This window comes from Xenia sp. Carnegie-2017, unplaced genomic scaffold (assembly GCF_021976095.1).
Source record: "Xenia sp. Carnegie-2017 unplaced genomic scaffold, XeniaSp_v1 HiC_scaffold_4, whole genome shotgun sequence".
Taxonomy (NCBI): domain Eukaryota; kingdom Metazoa; phylum Cnidaria; class Anthozoa; order Malacalcyonacea; family Xeniidae; genus Xenia; species Xenia sp. Carnegie-2017.
The window spans coordinates 4,808,326-4,818,948 of NW_025813504.1; the positions used below are offsets into that span (position 1 = coordinate 4,808,326).

General features: G+C 31.2%; 1 long non-coding RNA gene across 1 annotated transcript; it reads right to left on the bottom strand.

Moving 5' to 3' along the window:
• Window positions 1–3,057: 3,057 nt before the first annotated feature.
• Window positions 3,058–8,119, bottom strand: LOC124455786. The gene is made up of 2 exons (XR_006952026.1): window positions 8,044–8,119; window positions 3,058–3,681 (listed from the first exon to the last, which is right to left on the bottom strand). It is a non-coding gene; the product is annotated as an uncharacterized LOC124455786 (long non-coding RNA).
• Window positions 8,120–10,623: the final 2,504 nt, after the last annotated feature.

Consider the following 10,623-nt stretch of genomic DNA (forward strand, 5'->3'; position numbering starts at 1 on the left):
TACATTTTACACTTGCCATTTAATTAAAACAACAAGACTTGTTACAGAGACACTGTAATAAAATCATATAGCTATACATCAGTTATATATTTTATGTATCGCGCTAATCATTAAAACAACAATTCAGAAATCTGAATTATAAAATAAAAATAATAAAACGTGTGGTGATTTGTTGTCACTGACGCTAAATCTTTTATCAGCAAAGTATTTTGTTTATGAGGACACATGACATCTCGAAATATTAGGCATATGAAATGTAAAATTTGATAGTATTAATTTTGAATTAGAAAAAGTGAAGTGTGCAAAGAAAGATCATGGTGGTGTCGTTCGATCACATGTTTAAAATAAGAAAAGCGACAGAGCGTTCAACATTCGATTAGAATACATGCACCCTAAATGCTATGTCGAAGCATGTTCTTGAAAACAAGCTAATGTTGGTTGCAAGAAGTCAAAAATTTTTCAAATCCATTGGCATGATGGTAGGGGGTGCAAAGATGACATGGCCACTGGCCAGCTGTTAATTTCAATATGGGAAGTAAATATAGGGCATACATTGCAGAAATGAATATAGGGTATCGAATTTCGAATTTGATTTGCAAAGACGTACCTGAAATTTTGCAATTCAAAATATTACATCACTCAATATCTTAAGTCTAAAAAAGAGGGTATTTGAGACATTCCTTACTTGACAATAATTATGTGGAGGATTCTTCCATGACTTCTTCAGAACTGCTTGCACCTTTGGTGTTCCGCTTGGACATGGCAGCAACGATATCAAAAGCAATTTAACATCGTTACTGATGTCGTATAATGAGCATTTTCGATGGTTCTGAAGCTAGCTAATAGTAGAAAGTATGAAATAGTAAATAAAAGTACTAATTCAGTTACAAACATGCAACAAAAACGAAGGAATTCGTAAACAAAAACGACGGAATATCGATCTCCAACGCTCTACTCGAACACGTTAAAAGAACATAAATAGAAATAAGGTGCTATTTTAGCCAGATTAAACTAAGTATTAAAGATAAAAAAAAAGTTAACTTCGTAGATGCAATCCTTAATCTCAACAGTTACACCTTCAATTATCTATGAAAACTCACTCACTCGTGCATGTATTTTCCAAATTGCACTTAAAAACCCATAAAACTATTATATATACACTAATATCTGTATTAATATTCCTTGTATGTTTATATTTATTGGTTTATTTATACAATTGTTTTTATTGTAACCTGTCTTTAAATTACTGGGAAGATTTTCTCGGTAATTATGTCATTTTTTATTAAAAAAAAAATTTTATATTTAATAATAGTTTTTTGAATAAATGATCATACGAAAGATCAATTTTAAAAGGAAAACCATCGTATTTAAACCAAACATCCTATTTCTTCCATTTCATTTCTTCGTCTTTCTCCGCGGTAAACCCATGTAGCTTTTCTAGTTCTGTTTCATTTAGTCAACTTGCTGCATTTTTCAGTAGATGAAAAAGACAAACCAAGCTTTGTAATCTTCTACATGCAAGGACCTCATGAAGAGCTTTCATTTCTAAATCATCATCGTCGATATCAAGCGAGTTGAGATTTGGCATTTGTGTCAATGAGCCAGGAGAACTTTTTTAAAGAACGTTATCGTTAAGTGAGAGGAATTATGGATTTTAAAAGTTGCTATGTTAACATTAATCTCATTTATAAGGTTTAAATTAAGACGAAGTTTTCAAGACATTCCAAAGCAAGAATTCCTCTCGGTATGGACTTCAAGCCACAGTTCACAATGGATAGGCTTTTCAGTCCGATAAGCTTATCAAAATTGTGGAAATCATCCTCTTCAAGAGTGTATTTGATTATATTCAGTGTCAAGAGATTTTCACATATCAATTGATCGAAAATTCCAAGCGGAATTCCTGGAAGATTAGTAAAAGATAATGCCTTGAGTTCATCCAATGATGTTTGCAAACCTTTCACAGGAAATTCTTTGCTCAATGCATGAGCCACAATCTTCTTTTTGTTCTCTTTAGAGAGGAAATGCACGAACCTTATAACGTACATTTTGTTGTAAGAATGCAAGAGATGCAAGAGAAATCGGAGGTCATCATCTACTTGAGAAATACCTGAAAGCTCAGCAAAAGTTATCAGAAACATTTGATAAGATTATTCATACTCATATTTCTTCAGGCGCAATTTAACTATGCAAATAATTATTAAAAAATATATAAATCCACTAACAGCCAAAACTCCGAGATAAATATGAACGATACTAGACATAGAGGAAGCCAAGACGTAGGAGCATAAGAAGTACTCGTGATGGATGGGAATATGCTGAGCTAATTTATACCTCATTGTGTTTTTCATGTCCTTCAAGTAATTAATATTAATGACGAGAAATATTATTAATGAAGGTAATTGAAAAACATCTTTTATGGTATAAAGATTTGAAATTTTTTTAATGGGATGTGATGTTGATATGATATCTTTTAGTGTTTGCACTTTGTCATACAAACCCATCAACACAATGGGGGATGTATTGTCTGGAAGGAAATCTACATTGTACAATTGATCGTGATCAGTCAAGTCGACAGGGTTATCTATTGAGATGTTGACGTAGCCTTGGGTTTTATTGGAATTTGACTGGAGGAATGTAAAAGGAGCTGCAAAGTTTAGAAATGGTGAATTATAACACGCCATTACGAGATGAACAAATGTTTCTATTACCGACGAGGTTAAAGGAAGTTTTAACAAGAAATTGTCAAGAATCAAAAGCCACAACGCTTCAATAAATAAAATGATCCACATATTAACGAAAGAGTTTGTAGTTGCACGTTTGCCGCATTCAGAACTGACAAAACATTTGTACCCAGAGTGGATCTTGTGATCTGTAACGACTTCCGTTATTTCAATAAAGTTTTTTTTTGAGACCTATAGACGTTTGTTCATATATCGGGAAATTTCAAATGTGCATTTGACAAAAATACACCTAAATTTCATTTTGCAGCAAGTTGACATGATGCACGCAAGGTATTTTGTTATACTATGGCAGCTTTAAGACGTGCGGAAACTTGAATTTACATTCAATTGATTTTATTTTCATTTTGTGACAAGAATATTAAATTGAACTTGTTTTTTTTCCTGCTTTGAATTGCACTTATTAATTATTCGTTTTAATTTTATTATTTCTATTCATTATTTTTTAGAAAAATTGAAAAGTAGCTTTTAGCCACCATACACTTTGTGTTGTCAAAGAGTGAGTCAACATTATATATTTAGTAATTAATTTACAGTAAAGCACCAAGTACAAAAATGAGCCAGAAACGTTGAATTTTGGTGAGAATTATTTAAAAAATCGTTATCATACATACAAAAATCACGAGAAAATTGTTTTTGACAACTTATCCCTCTTTCTGTTTTCTTCTGTTTAATCTTTTCAGAAATTTTCTTGAATGTAACATAGTTTAGCTTTTCTATTCAGTTCCATTTAATTCGTCTGTTACTCTTTCTGCCAGATGGGAAGGATATTGCAAGTGGCACAAATTCTTACATGAACGAACCTCACGGGGAGCGTCCATTTTCAAATCGTGATTACCTTCGATATTAAGTGATTCGAGATTTTCCAATCGTGTCAATGAGTTCGGTGCAATTGTTTGAAGTTTGTTATTGTCAAGCCTGAGGACCTTTACATTCTTCAAAGCTGAAATTTCAACATCAATTTTTTTTATTAAATTTCTACTAAGATGAAGTTCTTCAAGCTTTGCCAAATCAAAAATTCCTTTCGGAATTGACGTCAGGTGACAATCTAGCATGGACAAATCTTTCAGATAGGTAAGCTTGTTAAAGTTCTCAAAACTATCGGGATAAAAATGGCAGTTGCTAAAGTTGAGGTGAACGAGATTTTCGCAAACTAATTGATCAAAAATCGTATAAGGAATTCCCGGAAGATTGCTAAACGATAGTTTCTGTTCTTTTTCTACAGTAGCTTGTAGAATTGAAGCAGGATATTCAATGTTTAATGTATGGGCATCGATATTCTTTTCATTCTCTTTTGAAAGGAAATGAGCAAACCTTATAACGTACATTTTGTTTTAAGAGTCCAATAAATGAAGAAAAAAAAACCAAGATCTCCACATATTGGATCTACATCGGATAGCTGATTAAAAGATTGTTGAGGTAATTTTACGGAAAAGTCATAAATACTTTTTGTACGAGACAATTGAATAAACGTAAAACTTTTCCAAATTACTAGCACTCCACTCACAGATAAAATCACATTATAAATGTATACAATAAAAGACAAAGCCAAAGCTAGGCTATCAGAGCATAAGAAATAGTCGTGAGGAACGGAAATGCTTTGAGTGAGTGTACACGTCATTGTGTCTTTTATATCTTTCGAATAATAAAAAAGATTAAGGATGACAGATATTATTATCCAAAATACTTCAAACATACTAGTGACAGTATAGCGATTTGAAATTTTGGAAACGTTTTCCTTTGTGGTCAAGCTTTGTTTTAGTGTTTGCACTTTCTCATACAAACCCTTTAACGCACTAGTAGTTGTACTGTCAGGAAGGAAATCTAAATTGTAGAATTCATCGTTAGAGTTGGGAGTATCATCATTTGAGATGCTCACATGTCCTGCAGTTTTCCTATAATTTGACTGAAATAGTGCAAAAGTGACTTCAAAATTAGGACACGGTGAATCGTTACACGTCATCACAAGATCAACAAATTTTTCAATTACCGACGAAGTTGAAGGAATTTTCAACCATATATTGTCGAGATAGAAAAGCAATAATGCTTCAGCAAACAGCATGATCCATAAATACCGGTAGTATGGAATTGCGCTTTTACTGCATTCTGAATTGACAAAACGTTTGTATAAACAGTTGATATTTTCATCTGTAACGACTTCCGTTCGTTCCGCAAAGCTTGTAGTTTCAGACCGGTGGTATATTTTGCAAAGACTAGAAAATCTAAAATTTACTTGTGGCCATGACGCATTGGAAATGTTATTTGCTATGTTGCGACAATTGATAACTGGAACACATTCCAAACTGCTCGACGTTACCTCTATTCCAGCAGCTAGAACAGCTAACATTGCCAAAAGTATCATTAAATACTCATACCAAACATTCAAGTCAGATTTCAAAATCTTAAAATTTTCATTCCCATTCTTCCAGAAATAATCCATGGACATCATTTTGATAAATTGATAAAATTAATCAGGACGGATTATCAATTTTAAGTTAGCGTTCTGTACTTTGTCCTCTCACAGGAATATAGTTAATTAAAATACACAAATTCTATTTGTTAGTTGTAATTGCTAATCAAGTTTAAATTCACTTCCTCTCCAGACATGCACATTCATTTTTACACTTGCCATTTAATTAAAACAGCAAGACTTGTTACAGAGACACTGTAATAAAATCATATAGCTACACATCAGTTATACATTTTCTTTTATCGCTATACTCGTTGAAAAGACAATTCAGAAATCTAAATTATAGAATAAAAATAATAAAACGTGTGTGAAGATTTGTTGTTGCTGCCGCTAAATCTTTTTATCAGCAAAGTATTTTGTTTATGAGGACACATGACATCTCGAAATATTAGGCATATGAAATGTAAAATTCGTTAGTAATTAATTTTGAATTAGAAAAAGTGAAGTGAGCAAAGAAAGATCATGGTGATGTCGTTCGATCACATGTTTAAAATAAGAAAAGCGACAGAGCATTCAACATTCGATTCGAATACATGCACCCTAAATGCTATGTCGAAGCATGTTCTTGAAAACAAGCTAATGATGGTTGCAAGAAGTCAAAAAATTTTTCAAATCCATTGGCATGATGGTAAGGGTGCAAAGATGCCATGGCCACTGGCCAGCTGTATTTCATTATGGGAAGTAAATGAAGGGCATACATTGCAGAAATGAATATAGGGCATTGAATTTCGAATTTGATTTGCAAAGACGTACCTGAAATTATGCAATTCAAAATATTACATCACTCAATATCTAAAGTCTAAAAAAAAGGCTATTTGAGACATTTCTTATTTGAAAACATTTATGTGGAGGATTCTTCCATGATTTCTTCAGAAGTACTTGCACCTTTGGTGCTCCGCTCGGGCATGGCAGCAACGATATCAAAAGCCATTTAATAATGTGTTTGATGTCGTATAATGAGCATTTTCGATGGTTCTGAAACTAGCTAATAGTAGAAAGTATGAAATAGTAAATAAAAGTACTAATTCAGTTACAAACATGCAACAAAACGCAGGAATTCGCAAACAAAAACGACGGAATATCGATCTCCAACGCTCTACTCAAACACGTTAAAAGAACATAAATAGAAATAAGGTGCTATTTTAGCCAGATTAAACTAAGCATTAAAGCTATATATAAAAGTTAACTTCGTAGACGCAACCCTTAATCTCAACAGTTTCACCTTCAATTATCTATGAAAACTCACTCACTCGTGCATGTATTTTCCAAATTGCACTTAAAAACCCATAAAACTATTATATATATACTGATAAATAAGTAATGTCAAATTTTATTAAAAAAATGTAAATTTAATAATAGTTTTTTTAAATAATTATCATACAAAAAATCAAATTTAATAGAAAAACCATCGTATTTAAACCAAACATCCTATGAGAAACAAAAGCAAATTTTAAAAATATCACCAACGACGATCTAACTGAATCTTGAAGAGTTTCGTGATCACGCTCCTAACAATCTCCTTCTCCCTTCAAACTTTTTTGAGGTACTATAGTTTAGCTTTTCTATTCAGTTTCATTCAATTTGTCTGTTAGTCTTTCTTTCAAATGGGATAGATATTCCAAGTGGCACAAATTCCTACATGCAAGGACCTCACGGAAAGCACCATTTTCCAAATAATGATTACCATGGATATTAAGTGATTGGAGGTTTTCCAATTGTGTCAATGAGTTTGATGCAATTTTTCGAAGTTTCTTAATGTCAAGCCTGAGGATCTTTATCATTTTCAAAGCTGAAATTTCAACATCAATTTTTTTATCAGATTTCTACCAAGATGAAGTACTTTAAGCCCTGCCAAATCAAGAATTCCTTTCGGAACTGACATCAGGTGACAATCTAGCATGGGCAAATCTTTCAGATAGGTAAGCTCGGTAAACTTCTCAAAACTATCGGGATAAAAACGGCAGTTGCTAAATTTGAGGTGGACGAGATTTTCGCAAACAAATTGATCAAAAATCGTCTGAGGAACTCCTGGAAAAGTGCTAAACGATAGTTTTTGTTCTTTTTCTACAGTGGCTTGTAGAAGTGAAACAGGAAATTTAATGTTTAATTTATGGGCATCGATCTTCTTTCTGTTTTTTTTGGAAAGGAAATGAGCAAACCTTATAACGTACATTTTGTTGTAAGAGTCCAATAAATGAAGATAAAAGCCAAAATCTCCACATATTGGATCTACATCGAATAGCTGATCAAAAGATTGTTGGGGTAATTTTTCGGAAAAATGGTAAATATTTTGTGTACGACACAATTGAATAAACCTAAAACTTTTCCAAAACAGAAACACTCCACTCACAAATAAAATCATAGTATTAACGGCTACAATTGAATACAAAGCCGGAGCTAGGCCATTAGAGCATAAGAAATAATCGTGAGGAACGGAAATGCATTGAGTGAGTGTACACGTCATTGTGTCTTTATACGTTTTAAACAATGAATACAATGAATGATGAAAAATGATATTATAAGAAATACTTGAAGCACATTTTTTGATAGTATAGAGATGTGAAATTGGGAAAATGAAACGCAATTTGTCCATGTTTTGTTCTAGTGTTTGCACTTTCTCATACAAACCCTTTAACGCACTAGTAGTTGTACTGTCAGGAAGGGAATCTAAATTACAGAATTCATCGTTCAAGTGTGGGGAGCATCATCATTTGAGATGCTCACATATAAACGGGCTTTATTATAATTTGACTGAAATAGTGCAAAACTGGTATCAAAATTAGGATACGGTGAATCGTATCACGCCGTCACAAGATCAACAAATGTTTCAATTACCAACGAAGTTGAAGGAATTTTCGACCACAAATCGTCGAGAAAGAAAAGCAATAATGCTTCAGCAAACAACACAATCCACAAAATCCGGTAGTTTGGACTTGCGCTTTTACTGCATTTTGAAATAACAAAACTTTTGTATAAACAGTTGATATTTTGATCTGTAACGACTTCCGTTCGTTCCGCAAAGCTTGTAGTTTGAGACCGGTGGTATTTTTTACAAATACTAAAAAATTTTAAATTTACTTTGGTAGTTAACTAATATATATATATATATATCATCGCAGGCTCAAGTTTATTTATTATAACATGTATTATGTCTAAAAATAGTCATAATACATCTTATAATAAAAAAAACCGGGGGGATCGTTTTTGAGACAGTCAGCGGTAGTAAACATAAAAATTGAGAAAGGTGAGCCTGTGATAATATACATATATATATTAGAATAGTGGATAAGAGTAATATAAAATATATAAACAAGAAGATTTCATAAAAAAAAATATATATTTCAAATACAATATAAAATAATTACATTGATGAAAGTCCAAAGTCCAATTTTTTAAAATGATATTGTGGAAAGTCCAAAATCCAATTTATTGATGATACAAATTGTCACGCTTCAATGCTTCATCCACATTAAAGAAACGATAAAAGGAATCAAACTTTTCACCAAATTCTTCATCCCAAAACCAATTAAGCCAATCTTCTATTTGTAAACAAAGACATTGATAAAAACTCGATCCAGCACGTATGTTACACATTTTAAATTTTCCCAAAGTCCAATTTACTGATGATAAAAATTGTCTCACTTTATCACATGATCCACAAGAAAGAATCGTAAATATGACTCAGTCTTTTCACCAACTTTTTTGCTCCAAAACCAATTAATCCAATCTTCTATTTGTACACAAACGCATGTAAAAGAATTTGTAGAAGATCGTATGTCACACATTGTGTGGTTTAGTATTTTCTCTTGCATGTATATATAAGTTTCTTCGGCATCATGTAAATATTACCATGAAATCAAGCCTCACAATGATTACTAGTAACCAATCATTGTAATGCTTCCTTTTATGGGTTTTTTTATTTTTCTTTTTTTATAAGTACAAACATTTTTACACAAATAACTTTATTTTGAATTAATAAAAAATCTTTTTTTGTCTTTTTTTCTTACTTCTTCTACTTTTTCATACATTTCTTTTATATTAAACTACTTTTTCATACATTTCTTTTATATCAAACTCAAATTCCATTCTTAGATGATTTATAAATTCATCAATTTTCTCTGTAAGTTTTTCTTCAATTTTTTTTATTTCTCCATTTATTAGTGGTATTATTTTGTTAAATTCAGAAAAAACTTTTGATTCTACAGAACATTCAATTTCACAATAGATACATTTTGTACATATTGATTGCTTACAGCTTTTTAGAGGAGAAATATGGTGTGAATTAAATTTATTAAATTCACGAAATGTTGACGGTTTCCATATGAAATATTTCCAAATCCACCATAATTTTGGAAGGGTTATTCACATCATTTTTTCCATCTTTCTTTATTCAATACCAATGTTGTTATCTTACCTACATTGATATTAAGGATTTATATATTACACTTTTTTAGTAAATAAATAAAAAAATTTAACCTTTCTTACCTTTTATTGTAAAAAAACATATTTGTTATTTTTATAAAAAAATTCGAATTTCTCAATTTTTTCATCATATTTCTTTTTTTCTTTTTTAAAAAAGTTTGAATTTCTTACCCTTTTTATTGCTCTTTTAATGTAAAATCTTCAATAAAAGATTTATTTTTCATTTGAATGTTTTGTTGTCTAATTGATAATGGCGAAATCTTCAAATCAAAGTATTGCTTTTATATTTGAGCGCGATGACGAATTTGATGAAGAAAAAGATTTAAGTCAAATTATTATGAAATCAAAATATATATCTAAACTCATTGATGGTGGTGGGATGATTATTTTTAACAAAGAAATTGAAGATGGAAGAAAATTTATTTTCAAATTATGCGATGAAGGGATGATAATCAGCGAAAAAGATAGTATTGACATATTTATAGAAAAATTGGAAGACTACTTTTATTATCATGATGAAAAAGAATTTTATAAGCACATTACACAATTGGATTTAATTAAAGTATTTTATAAAAATATTATTGAAAAAATTGTAATAGTAACTATATGATATATATAAGATGGTAAAAGTACCGGATATTGCATAATATAATTTCTTACTGGGTAATATGACTGTCGTGTACAGAATTATTGTATTAATTCCTGAAATTTCGGAAAAATGGCTGCGGTCTTCAAATGCAAATTTAATATGGATAAAGTATTATATATATCACCGCAGTCATCAAGCGACAACCAGATCGCTTCAGTTTTCTAGATAATGTAGAAGATATATTTAAGAAGACGAAGTCTGATTGACATTTGAGTGTTAGATGTTTAGTGTCATTTCTTGCTGGTGATAATGGCAGATTGGCGAAGTAGAACTATAGTATTCTTAACTGATGATGGCTTTATTTCGAATAAAGTGTTTCTATCTTCAGATGTCATTTTGAGTTG